The sequence below is a fragment of the Lipotes vexillifer genome, unplaced genomic scaffold (genome assembly GCF_000442215.2).
Source record: "Lipotes vexillifer unplaced genomic scaffold, Lipotes_vexillifer_v1.1 scaffold1324, whole genome shotgun sequence".
NCBI lineage: Eukaryota > Metazoa > Chordata > Mammalia > Artiodactyla > Lipotidae > Lipotes > Lipotes vexillifer.
In genome coordinates, this window is record NW_006792152.1 from 1 (window position 1) to 13,419 (window position 13,419).

The window sequence follows — 13,419 nt, forward strand, 5'->3', positions numbered from 1 at the left end:
CTCCGGACGCGCAGGCTCAGCGGCCATGGCTCACGGGCCCAGCCGCTCCGTGGCACGTGGGATTCCCCCAGACCGGGACACGAACCTGTGTCCCCTGCATCGGCAGGCAGACTCTCAACCACTGTGCCACCAGGGAAGCCCTGTACAGTTCTTTATATATTCTAGTTACAAGTCTATTATCAGATACATGATATACAAACATCTTCTCCCATTGTGTGAATTGTCTGCACCTTCTGGATGGCATCATTTGAAGCATAAAAGTTTCTAATTTTGATTCAGTCCATTCATCTATTTATTTCTTTTGTCACTGTTGTGCAGTGGTTTGATATGATTTCAAATTCACTTATTTTTGACAAAAAAACTTGTTTTTAAGGCTAAGGTTGTTTCTAAGAATGAAGTTTTTGCTTTGATATAAAAGTGAAATTGAGTGTCAGGAGGTCATCATCCACATCTGTGGTTGCTTATAAGAACTTAGCAGCTCAGCTGTTATGGGGCACCACTGGGGGCTTATTAATAAGAACAGAGGAAGGAGCAACTTTGGAGAGGGGACATTTAGACTATAAACTCAGAGTCTGTGAGCACTATCCCACAGTGTTTAATTTGGGCAAGGCTACCCTTTGCTGACTTAAATAGCTCTCTGAAGAACTTGGGGCACTAGTTTCTGCTGAGGTAAAGGCAACTCTTTTACCAGTAGTGGCGAAAGCCATGCAGATGTCCCTCAAGAAGATCATCTTGCCCACCAACACCAGCACCTTTGTTCCCTAGCAACTTGCTCTAGCAACAAGGGACTTTTGTTTTTGTAGGCAGCTGGACATCAGCTCTTGGTTGGTTAAGCTGCTTCTCCAGAGAAGTAACTCAACTAAATTTGGACTTTCTTTCACCTCCCCTTCCCTGGAGCAATAGTGTGATTAATCTATCATTGATTTGGAGTATGTCATTTTTTATTGACTTATTAAAAGACATTATCCTGGATGCTATTGGTTTGTGAAAGTATTATAATTCCTGCAGTGAATCTGTGTTAAATAAAACATTGGCAAAGGCAATCAGTTTCTGAGAATAATTTCTCTCAAAACAAAAATGTCACATATGCTTTTGGTATGTCTAAGAAACCAATCCCTAACCCAAAGTCACAAAGGTTTACGCCTGCGCTTTTTTTTCTACAAGTTTTACAGTTTTAACTCCTACACTTAGGTCTATGATCCATTTTGAGTTAACTTTGCATGTGGTGTAAGGGAAGGGGCGTCTATTGACCATTTTTAAGATATTCCATTTATCTTAATCATTGCTAACCAAAAAAGTGAAATATTTGCAACTTGGTTCCCAAATCCTGTATCTAGTCTTCAGCAAGAGCAATCAACTAAGCCCAGTTACATGTCCTGCAACAGAGATAGAATGAGAATCTAAGTTTGAGGTCAGGAAACTGGGATGTAATCACCATTGCATGGGTTGTAATGTAAAGGGTTGTATATCACCTTGATACCTTCTACTATTCTTGTTGGCTCTCTTTAATGAAAGGCAAAATGAGAAAAGATCCAATTCTCCTGCTTCCAGTGAAGATCAAAGAAAATTATGAATATAAAAAGCCTTTGAAAAGTGAATTTACAATAATCAGAATTTTGCCAAAGCCTCTCTCTTAAAACCATAAATCTGCAGACAGCAAAAGGCCACAGGAGACTTCACTGAAAGTTATCATGACTGATCCTTCTCTACACGGCTCACACAGATAAGCAGGTTCAAGGAGTCCCTTCCCTAGGAGATGCTGATGCAGAACCAGGCTTGAGAATCATAGGTTGTCCTGACCTAACCACAGGACTGCTCTGAGGATTATAGTTATTATCCATGTCCATAAAGAATCTAGCAAATACTGACAGGTGCAGCCTGACCTTAAATGATAAAGACTGCATGAAAGAGATTAACCTTGTCAGTCAAAAGAAGAAGAAAAAGACCAAAAAAAAGTATTCATTTTCTCTTAAATTACCTGTGTGTTTGATGAAAAAGCAACATACACTCTGTAAGCACAATAACTGACATTGACAAGAAGCTACATTAATAACTTGGTGGAGCCCCAGTGTCTAAAAGTATCATCCTTAATTAACAATGTTTAGAAACCAGCTCCCCAAAGATACAAAAGAGTCACTGAAGATCATGCTGATAGAAAACATCAAGGTCAAACATCTTAGAGCTGCTCCCACACAAATAACTTCCCCAGCTCAAATCCATACCGTGTCTGATTCTTGATTCTTACTGAAATGGTTTGTTTCTTACACTTTCCTCTCATATCCTTATTAAGACTGTCAACTCTTTGAAGACAGAATCTAGACTTTCTCTTCTCTTGCACCTCTGGTAGCATCTTGCGCATGGTAGGCATTTGATCAGTAGAAGCCAACTAGTTGAAGAAGCAGGTGAAAATCTAGATCATAGAACATCACAATAAGGTATAAAGGGAAATATGCAACTTCTTTTTGGAGAAAATTGTGACTTCTAAATGCATATTGGAAAAGATAATTCTATTGCTATAGAGTGGGAGTAAAATTTGTCAAGGTAGTCACTTCACCTTATGCAGAATACTTTTGTGGAGCTGGTTTATGGTATTTTATTTTTTCTTCTATGGTTGAGTCAAAGATACCCCCTTCCCCATCCAAACCCATCTCCAATAAAAATCAAGTATTCTGTCCGTAAAAACCTATGACCCAGGTCTCATTAACACACATTCTAGCTCAGTGCCACAGCCCATCTAGTTGCACCTCAGAGTTTCTAATCATGGTTTGGGGATGACTATCTGACCATAAAATAGTTTGTTCCTTGCATTTGTAAAACAGATTTGATTAGTGAAACTCAGTTGATATGGATGATGCACATGTGTGTGTGCACTCACATACAGAGGAACATACATTATTAATAAAAGTGACTTTAAAATAATTTTAATTTTATTTAAAAATCTTTTAAAATTTCCATACAATTTTTAAAGGTTACTTACAATTTATGGTTATTACAAAATATTGGCTATATTCCCTATGTTGTAAAATACATCCTTGAGCCTTACACCCAATAGTTTGTGCCTCCCACTCCCCCACCCCTATATTGATTTGTTTTTTGTAAATGAGAAAAAATCTACCATATGTCAACCCTACCTCTCCCTGAACACACCCTTCTGTGGAGACTTATCTCTTCAGCTACTGGCCAAGAGTGAGCAAATACCATTTATTGTACCATTCTGAAATAAAGTACAGTGAAGTAGACCTATCAGAAATACACTAATAAAAAAAAAAAAAAGACAGAAAGAAATACACTAATAATAGCTAGCTCTGATTGTAATCAGGGAGAGAATGTGCATTCCTGTTCACATGAAGTTTCCTTTGTTGTTCTCAGGCCTTTGGACCCTGACCTACCCAAAACTATGGAGTCTCCCTATCCTGCCTGGCAATTTGAATTCTCACCACAAGCTTAGCTCTCAAATCATTAGGCAAAACACCAGGACTGAGGCAAGTTGGCACCATTTACTTTCTTCTGTTTGTTGATCATTTAGAGTATTTTATTAGGGCATTTGGAATTCTTCAGAAAAAAAGAATCTCACTTGCACACGAGCCTGTGGCGAATGCCCGTCTCTGGAGTTGACGGGGCTCAGAGGCCAAGCAAGAGGCCTAAATGTGCGCTCCTGAAATGCAGGGTCGGCACTGATGGACCCCACTGAACACAGCCACCACCACCTCTGTATGTCGCCGCCGTGGCCAGAAACTGCTGCTCCCCATTCCTCATTTTGGACCATCTGCCTTGGCTGAAGGCCCAGGTGTTTCTGAGATGTTCTGTTTATTTTTCTAAAATGGTTTTCTGGATCTCCCACAGAAAGACATCCAGAACATTCCCTCTCCATTCTTTCCCCCTCCCCTCTCTGCTTTAGAAGCAGGCTATAATGCCTTTCCAATTTTACTGCTGTCCATAAATTCTGCTCCATGAAGCTGGGGAGCAAGTCTTTGGCTGCCTTGGGTTTGCTACTGCCATTTGTTCTGACCCACAGACCTCACAAGGTGGGATGAATTTGATTACTGGAAGGGGCTGCACCAAGTCCTTCAATGATTTATCTCTACCTTTTGAAGTGAGGGGTTGGCAGTTAAAATGCTTCAAGTTTCTCCCAGCTGCTGGTACCCAGTCCCCATCATGCCTGGGGACATTACTGAACCATTAGCTACCCACGGTTTCAGCCTTTAAATGTGTCCTAATCATCCTTTGTTTCTTTGGTACAACCAGTAGGATGTGTGTGTGTGTGTATGTGTGTGTGCATGATCAGGAACGCCTCACACACGCGGCAGGATGTGGGAAGGGAGCCAGGAAGAGGGTGTAGAGTATCATTCTTTAGCATCTGTCCCTCAAAACTGCTCTAGTTTTTTTCTGATTTGTTCCCATCGGAGCAAAAAAAGGAAAAAAATAATGTAGTCAAATAGAGCGTTCCTGCAACAGAAGCAAAAGAACTTGTGACAGTTCTTTGTCTCTTTTCTTATTCCCACTTCCCACTCAGTTGGAAATTTCCAGGTAATGTGCCTTTTTGAGATTCAGAGTCTGTGGATGGGGGCGGGATGTACACAAGTATGTATTGAGTTGGGAACAATGCTATTTTTTTTTTCTTTTTTTTTTTGGCCACACTGCATGGCTTGTGGGATTTTACTTCCCTGACCCAGGCCCTCGGCAGTGAAAGCGTGGAGTCCTAACCAGTGGACTGCCAGGGAATTCCCAGGAATAATGCTAAATTTTCTACAAAGCTCTGTAACTCTCAAGTATTCAGTGTGAATATCTCCATTCCTCTCCCACTCCAGTGCATTTTCTTGACTTCAAGACTTCATCTCTTGTGAATTAAAAGGTGCATAGAGGGACTTCCCTGGCAGCACAGTGGTTAAGAATCCGCCTGCCAATGCAGGGGACACGGGTTTAAGCCCTGGTCTGGGAAGATCCCACATGCCATGGAGCAACTAAGCCCGTGTGCCACAGCTACTGAGCCTGCACTCTAGAGCCTGCAAGCCACAACTGCTGAGCCCGCATGACACAACTACTGAAGCCTGCGTGCCTAGAGCCTGTGCTGTGCAACAAGAGAAGCCACTGCAATGGGGAGCCCACGCGCCACAGTGAAGAGTAGCCCCCACTCGCCACAATGAGAGAATGCCCGCGTGCAGCAACGAAGACCTAATGCATCCAAAAATAAACAAATAAATAAATAAATATATATATATATATTTAAATGTGCATAGAGTCGCCTCTTAGCAACTACTTGAACACAGCACCTTATAAATCTTCATTTTAAAACTATAGCTTGATGATGTGATAAAACACAAATATATTTCCTATAAAAATGTTTTCTAAATAAGCAAGTACATCTTCTGGAGCAAATTAATTAAAAATGATTATTAAAGCAAAATGTAACATGTTTTCAAATCTTTGAAATGGAAAAAGCAGAGGTCTATAGGGGTTGGGGATACACAGGTGTAGGCATTTGTTAAAACATGTTCATTTCACTGTGTATAAATTTTACATAAAAATAATGGTAAACAACTATCAAACGCTAGATAATGATTTGCATGCTGAAGTAGTCAAGGGTGAAGTCTACTGATATCTGTAACTTACTGTGAAAAGCTTCAAAACACAGGATGAGTAGATATGTGATAAAGCAAATATAGAAAAATGATGATTGTAAAATTGAGGTGGTGGGTATATGGATGCTCACCTTACAACTTCTTCAATTTTTCTGTATGTCAAAAAGTTTTCATAATAAAATGCAGATGTGGGAGCAGGCAGGCACAGGACTTAGAATTGGGAGATTTGGGTGCAAGTCCCAGTGTGGCATGAATAAGCTATAAAACATGGCCAAGGCTTTAAACTTCAATGGATTTTGGTTTCCCCATTGATAAAATGAGAATCTCAAACGTGTTTTTTTGTGTCTGATAATCTATTATTTTCTGAAACAAACATGGATCCAATGGTCAGAAGGCTTCAATTCATAGGAATCTTGGGCTCTCATTTATTGAATTTATGTAGTCCAAAGGAAACACTGAAAATCATATTATCCAACATTTCACCAGTTGGGAAGGTCTAATGTGCCTTTTTGATCATTTCATCTCTCCCAGTGCAAACTTCTCATCTGGTGCCAAGAGCAGATGCCAGAAACACAGAGGGTAGAAATAACCTCTCCAAAGTTGGAGAGGCTAGTAAAAATTGGTCTGGATAATTTGAGAAAACACAATTAGACTGCTGTCCCATGGTGTTCTACCCAAACTATTTTGATGTGATTGTACACCTCACTGCCCTTTCAAAGCCCTCAGCTCTGGAATCCCACATCTGAGCAGAGCAGGTAGCCACCTATGGGGTGAGTATTTGAGGCCACCTGAAGGTGGGCCTTGCTTCTCACTCCTCTTTTTACCCCAAACCACATTCCCCATTCCCAGGTCAAAATATCTGCCTTATGAGTTAATCATTTGATTGAAGGCTATGTTTCTTATTAAAAATGCAACTACTCCTGGTGGGAAACACATCCAACTATAGTAGCCACACTGTTAATGACTATCTTAGTCTGTTTGGGCTGCTATAACAGAGTAACTTAGATGAGGTGGCTTATAAAGAACAGAAATTTATTTCTCACAGTCCCGGAGACTGGAAATCCATGATCAAATCACTGGAAGATTCATTGTCTAATGAGACCCGCTTCCTGGTTCATAGATGACCATGTTTTCCCTGTGCCCTTACATTTTGGAAGAGATAGGAGAGTTTTCTGGGGTCCCTTTTATAAGGGAACTAATCTCCTTCTTAAGGGCTTCACCCTCATGACCTAATCACCTCCCAAAGGCCCTGCCACCTACTATGATCCCATTGCATGTTAGGATTTAACATGTGAATTTTGGGGGTACACAAACATTTATTCACAGCGATGACCTTCAAACCCTTTCCAGATATCACTTAGTAGTGGAAAGAGAAGAACTACTGTGAGAGTTTTCTCCCCTCCCACAATACTCTTCTAACTTCACATTGCAGTTAAAACTCATTCTTTAGCCTGAAATGGAACCTACAAAGCATCCTTACTAAACCCATCTGAAAGCCATTTCTCTTCTCTTTCATTTTATTCCTTTCTTCCTTAATTCACTCAACCAACTAAAGTTTATTAAGCATCCATAACTTATAGGGAACTATACTAGGTGCAGAGGATACAGTGCAGAATAAGAGCAATATGGTCCTTGCCATTGAGGGAATGATATTCTCACCTGGTGATCTGGGACTTTCCTGGCTTTAGCATTGAAAGTCTCATGTCCTGGGAACTCCTTCAATCCTGGGCAGACCAAGGCAGTGGGTCACCTTAGTCTGATGCGTAAATGATAATACATAAGTTATGATGCAATTATAGTTGTCTGAGGATTATGGAGGTGCTCTGAGTATGTAAAATGAGAGAACCCCACCTGTGAAATCACAGAAGGCTCCTCTGAATTTGCGGGCTTGTGAGCTGAGATTTAAATGACGAGACTGTGAGGGAATTCCAGGGAAAGAAAAATCACATTCAAAGGCTCTGAGGTGAGAAACACTGTGGCAGATCTGAGAAATTTAGGATGATCTTATGTCTTGGTTTGTCTTGAAGTGTCCTGGTTATAGCCTATTGCCCTGGCCTAATTAATCATGACCCCTTTCACTCTCACAAGTGTCTTGGTTTGAAAAATGACATACATGTTCACCCCAGAGAAACTCTAAGATGTCCCTTTGGCTGGAACAGAGGGACCCAAGAGGTGCAAATGAGGCTGCTGAGGTGTCAGAAAACCAACTTTTCAGGGTCTTGAGGAAGATTCCAAAAATTTGGGATATTACGTGTCTATCTCTAAGAAATACGTGTACACCTGAAACTAATATAATATTGTAAATCAACAATACTTCAATATTTTAAAAAAAGAAATATGGGAACAGTGAGAAGAGTCATACACAGAGAAATATCATGATCACATGTAAAGGTTAAAGACAGCAAATGCAAGAGTGGATGTGAGAGTTCCATTTAGCAGAGCTTTTATCGTGATCCAGGCCAGAGATGACGGTGGCCTAGATTAGGGTGGAAGCATCAGCAATGGAGCTAAGTAGATAATTCATAAGATATTTAGGAGGAATAATTGATAGAACTCAGTATGATAGCTGAAAGGTCAAGGGAGTGGGAGAGTCAGGGCTGACACAATTGGCCACCCGGGCTGAACAGAACTGGAGGGTGTCTGCGTGGAAGACCATGAAGGCTGCATTGAAATTCGAGCATTCTCGGCAGAGGCAGAGGAGAGGGAGAGTCAAGGATGATGGCCAGCTTTCTGGTATGAGCCACTGGCTGGACAATGGTGAAGTTTAGGACAGGGAATCTGAAGGAGATTCAGAATCTCATGTCATCATTTCTGAAATACTCTTATAACACGTAACAATCCTTACCATTAATTTTGTCAGGCTTATCTCTTAGTTATGAGCATGTTTTATCTTGCTGTTCCCCTGACACACCCTAAGCAGACTATAAATCCTCATGAGCATAGACCAGGCTGGATTCATCTCTCTGACCACCACAGAGCCTAGCACAAGATCTGTCATGAGGTAGCATATGCAAACTCTTAGAAGAAGGTGGACAAATGGACAGGTAGGTAAGGGGATTAGCTTCTGCAAAGACTAGACATATAAGAGTGAGACTGGTGACAAGGCTGTATAAACTAATTCCCAGTCAGTGTGACTGCATACACCAATAAAAAGTCCATAGTAAACATTTTAGGTTTTGAGGGTCATACGCCATCTCCTGTCACTTGTCTTTTCTGCCGTTTTGATGAATAAGCAGCCCCAGACAGTGTGTAAACATACGGATCCTGAAATTTAAATTTCATTTAATTTTCGCATCACCTAATATTACTAGTCTTCTTTTGATTTTTTCCAATCATTTAAAAACGTAAAACCATTCGCAGCTTGCAGGTAGCATGCCGAACCGCGGACCAATACCTCCATTTCCCTAAGTGGAGGATAGTGCAGATTCGCATCAGATTCTCGTGAAGAATGATGGACATGCTCACGCCAAACACTTTCCCTTTCTCCTTGTCTCAAAAACAAGGAAGATATTTACAAACCCATTGTGTCTAATCTCTACCTCATCTTTTAAAAATGACTCTGATTTCTTAAACAATTTCTTTTTCTTCAAACTTCTTTGGGGGCCTTCTTTCTCTCTGCTTTCTCCACTTAACTTTCTTTTTTGTTGTGCAAGTTTGTTCTCTCACTAATAAATTTTACTTTTACTACCAGAAGCACTACTGGGTTTGACATTTTTAGTGAGGATGCTGAGATTTCCCCAGATTTTGTTTATCACTTGCCTTTTCATAACCACAGCCAGCCTCAGCCCTTCCTAAATGAAGGATTGATGCCTACACAGCATGACCTACACCTGGAAATCTATTAACAACAGCCAGTAAAAGAGACAACCCAAAGATCCAGACTGCCAGCTTCATGGGTGGGAGGAGGCAGATTAAAGTGCTAACGAGGTGCACAGGATTTAATATTTTAACGTCTGTCCAGTGGCATGTGAAACTCTACACTGGTCATGAATACAATTTGTTTGTTTGTTTAAAGAGAAATACTGTTCCATATGCATGATCATTTCTAAAACTAAACTAAGCCATGCATGTGAGAAGGAGAGTGACAGTCATTCCTGTTTCATTATAGGTCAATTAGACCAAGGCTGGAAGTCCTCTCTTAAACACACCTCACCAAATGTGTTTCTGCAGAATTAACTTGTGCCCAGCAGTGACCGTACTCCTGTCTGGTGTATCTCTGTATGGGAACAGTACCTCAAATCAAGGATATGCACAGCTTAAAAAATGATATAAAATTTGACTTAATAAGCAGAAGAATTGGAGTAGCATCAATGAAACCATTTTTTTCCAGATCTAGACTAGGTGTAACCCATGACGGCTTATACCAAGATTTTGGAGGGCAGCAGCTATGAATGCAATGGAGATAAAGAAGAAAAATGGGGAGATTCACTATTTTCTCAAGCCAGTCCATATTCAGCCTGTCACAGGGTGGGGATATCTCTGTCCTTTTAGTCTTTGACACCAAAAAATAGTTGGTCACCATTGCTCTGGAATATAACCCTTTATGTGGGAGACAGCAGAAGTGGCAGGGGGAGTGGAGAGGGGATGGGAGCAATAGTGGACATCGTGCAAGATCCCTTCTCCCCCTTTTCCACCACAGAGAAGACCTGTGAAGATAACCAGCAGCTACCATCCACTAACCAACAATCTAGGACTTCTGGGAATCTCTACTATTGGAAAACTAGAGCTTGATGTGCAGCCCTATATCTTAATAGACCCATCTCTGCAGTTGGCTTCTTTGGAATGTTGTGGGACCAGTTGGAGAGTATTTAAATCCACAAGTCTGAATCACATTAAAATGAGCCCTGGCAACCAAACTGAGACACACAGATTTATTTTTTATTTTTTAAAAATATTTATTTATTTATTTGGCTGTGTCGGGTCTTAGTTGCCGCATGCAGGATCTTCGTTGCCACGTGCGGGATTTTTAGTTGCGGCATGTGAACTCTTAGTTGCAGCATGTGGGATCTAGTTCCCTGACCAGGGATCGAACACGGGCCCCCTGCATCAGGAGCATGGAGTCTTATCCAGTGGACAACCAGGGAAGTACCAGCACGCAGATCTAAAAGGCAGCAAGCACAATCCTGCCCCACGAGCATGCCTGGTGTAGTCCTGATGCCCATGGTGAGGACAGAGGATGCATGCCTACTGTGTGATGCATCTGTGGCTGTGGCTGAGCATTTGATTCACCTCAGTTGTCACAGACTCAAGCTTGTTAGATAAAAGGGCCACACTTCTTCCCGCACCCTTCACTGGCCTATAGAAATGGACCATTTTCTCAAACTGCTAATGCCAAAAGTCTTCAGTGGAGCCAAGGGAAGGAATAAAAAAATTTTTTTAAAAAAGAGGTTTAAAGGTATGCTCTGACTTTGCTAATAGGCATGCATGGTCCTTTTGGAACCAAAATAGAATTTTTGATGAATTACTTCGTGGCAAATTTGAAATATTATATTAGCCTGGGGGCCCCAACAAGCCATAATTCACTCCACTGGTGAGAACAAATCTCATTTCCACATTCATTCCTTTAAACTCATTATTGACCCGGGGGAAAATGCTAGCCGGGAGCACGTTTTAATAAAGACACTGGCGGAATCATTGCTATAGTACTAAATGCAATAATAAGCAACATGCCACTTGGTGGCAATGGCTCCCTAGACCTGCGGCGACCCTGGAAGGCAGCTTCTGAAGAGCTTAACTCTCCATCCAGAGCAGAACAGGACATCCAAGAAAAGATTTCATTATTTTGTGTAATAATCTGTCATATAAGAACCACTCTGGCTTAAATGGTCTGATTGTCAGCTTGCCTTCAAATGAACCATTGCTGAAAATTGATTTTTTGATTTAAAAAACCCCGGCAGATGCAATAGAGGAATAAATAAATAAATAATGATAACTTTGGGGTCCGAAATACCTAGATTCAAATTTTAAATCCAGGACAAATTTTATTCCCTCCTTAAGACTCAATCTCTGCCACTAGAATTATGCTTTCAGCTAAACATAAGTTATCTGTGGGCAGGGTCCATGTCTTTGTTTGTTGCTACATCCTCACATGCCTTATCATATAATAGATGTTCATTAACTACACATCAAATGGATCTAACTTCAAGGACTGTTATAAAGATTAAGAGAGTTAAAATATGTAATCCTTTTGGCACCTTGCTTAACATGCGACAGTTCACAACATATTCAGAACAAATTAACTGCTGGTACAAGGCCACTGGTGGAAAGGCCACAACATAAAAAGAGCTTTTAATGAAAAATCCAACCAAACTGAAGAGGTCTGCCAGCTGCTGTGGTTCTGGCAGGAAGGGGCCAGGTCCAGGGAAGTCAAGAAAGGGAGACAGGACACCTTGAAAATGCAAGGGGGACATTTAAAAAGAGCCAGTAATGCCAGTTAGGGAGCTGTGTTTGCTAAAAAAATCTTCAGCCTTAATCAGCAGATTGGAAGGTTTCTCTGGGGTTCCAGAGTATACCTATGTCTAGGCAGGTAAAGTCAAATAAAAAATTAAATCACGTCTCTAGAGAATCCACCTAATCAGCTGGTAGGAGGGAAGCACACATGTGCCTGGAAAGGCAACCTGTCCTAACGTGTTTCTCCTCAACTCTCACTGCCCTGACCCAGACCTTCTACTTCAGCCTGGCCAATTGGTCCCCAACATTCTCTGTGACCATATGATGACTTTCTCATTCCCCTGTGCTTGCTCTTTGAGATTGTCCCTGCCAATCTAATTTCTACATAGTCTTTAATCCTGAAATAATCTATACAACATTCCCATTCGTTGTATGAGAGGGAGAGAGAGAATCCTAGTACAACAGGGTTATTCTCATCTCTTCTCAATCTTTATCACACCCTGTCATTTGCTTCTATACTGCGAAGATTTCTCTCATTGTTTATAACGGATATATCTTGTTTTCTGAAAGGAAACATTACTTCTCCAAACCAGGAACATCTCCCTGGTGTATATCCTCCACTGTCTGGTTGCTCACCCATATGACCCAACAAACACCCATGCAATAAATGGTAAAAGGAAGTCAGCAGGTACCTGGTTCACAGTGTATTGACAGGAACAAATGACCTTTGTGTGATTCTCTAACTTTCCACAAACTTTTAGAGAAATGACAATATGCAAGGCATTCAGAAGGGATGTCACAGAAAGAATGTCAACAGCATCTATGCATATACACATAAGCATATACATTAAATACAAACACACGCACACACACAATGAGGTTATATCTCCACCTAGTCATTCTCAGAGGCAGGATTCCTAAGCAAGATCTGATTTAGATTCTGACTACAATCAACTCCTGTGAGCCAGGGCTGCCCAGCACCCTGGGAAAGAGCCCTGAGCCTCTGTAGTAGGATCAAGGCTGTCCCACGCCCCACCCCCCAGCCTCTGGTGCTGATTCTCTGAGCTAAGTGCTTCTCCAGTTGACTGCTCCCAACCTTTTCCCCTCTACTCCATTCGTCCTGCTCAGTGGGTCTTTTAGTTTGGCCCCTCCAGCCCTGCCATCCCCCCATAGATAGGGATGTCCCTGCAGTACACAAACATGCATCTCCCTTTAACCTCACACACCCTGAAATCAGCACATTCAAGTTTCCATCGTCGTTGCCTCCTCATTCAGGAGAGAGAAAAGACAAAATGGTTACGGGTGCTTTAATAAGGAACTGAGGGCTTCCCTGGCGGCGCAGCGGTTGAGAGGCCACCTGCTGATGCATGGGACATGGGTTCGTGCCCCGGTCCGGGAAGATCCCACATGCCGCGGAGCGGCTGGGCCCGTGAGCCATGGCCGCTGAGCC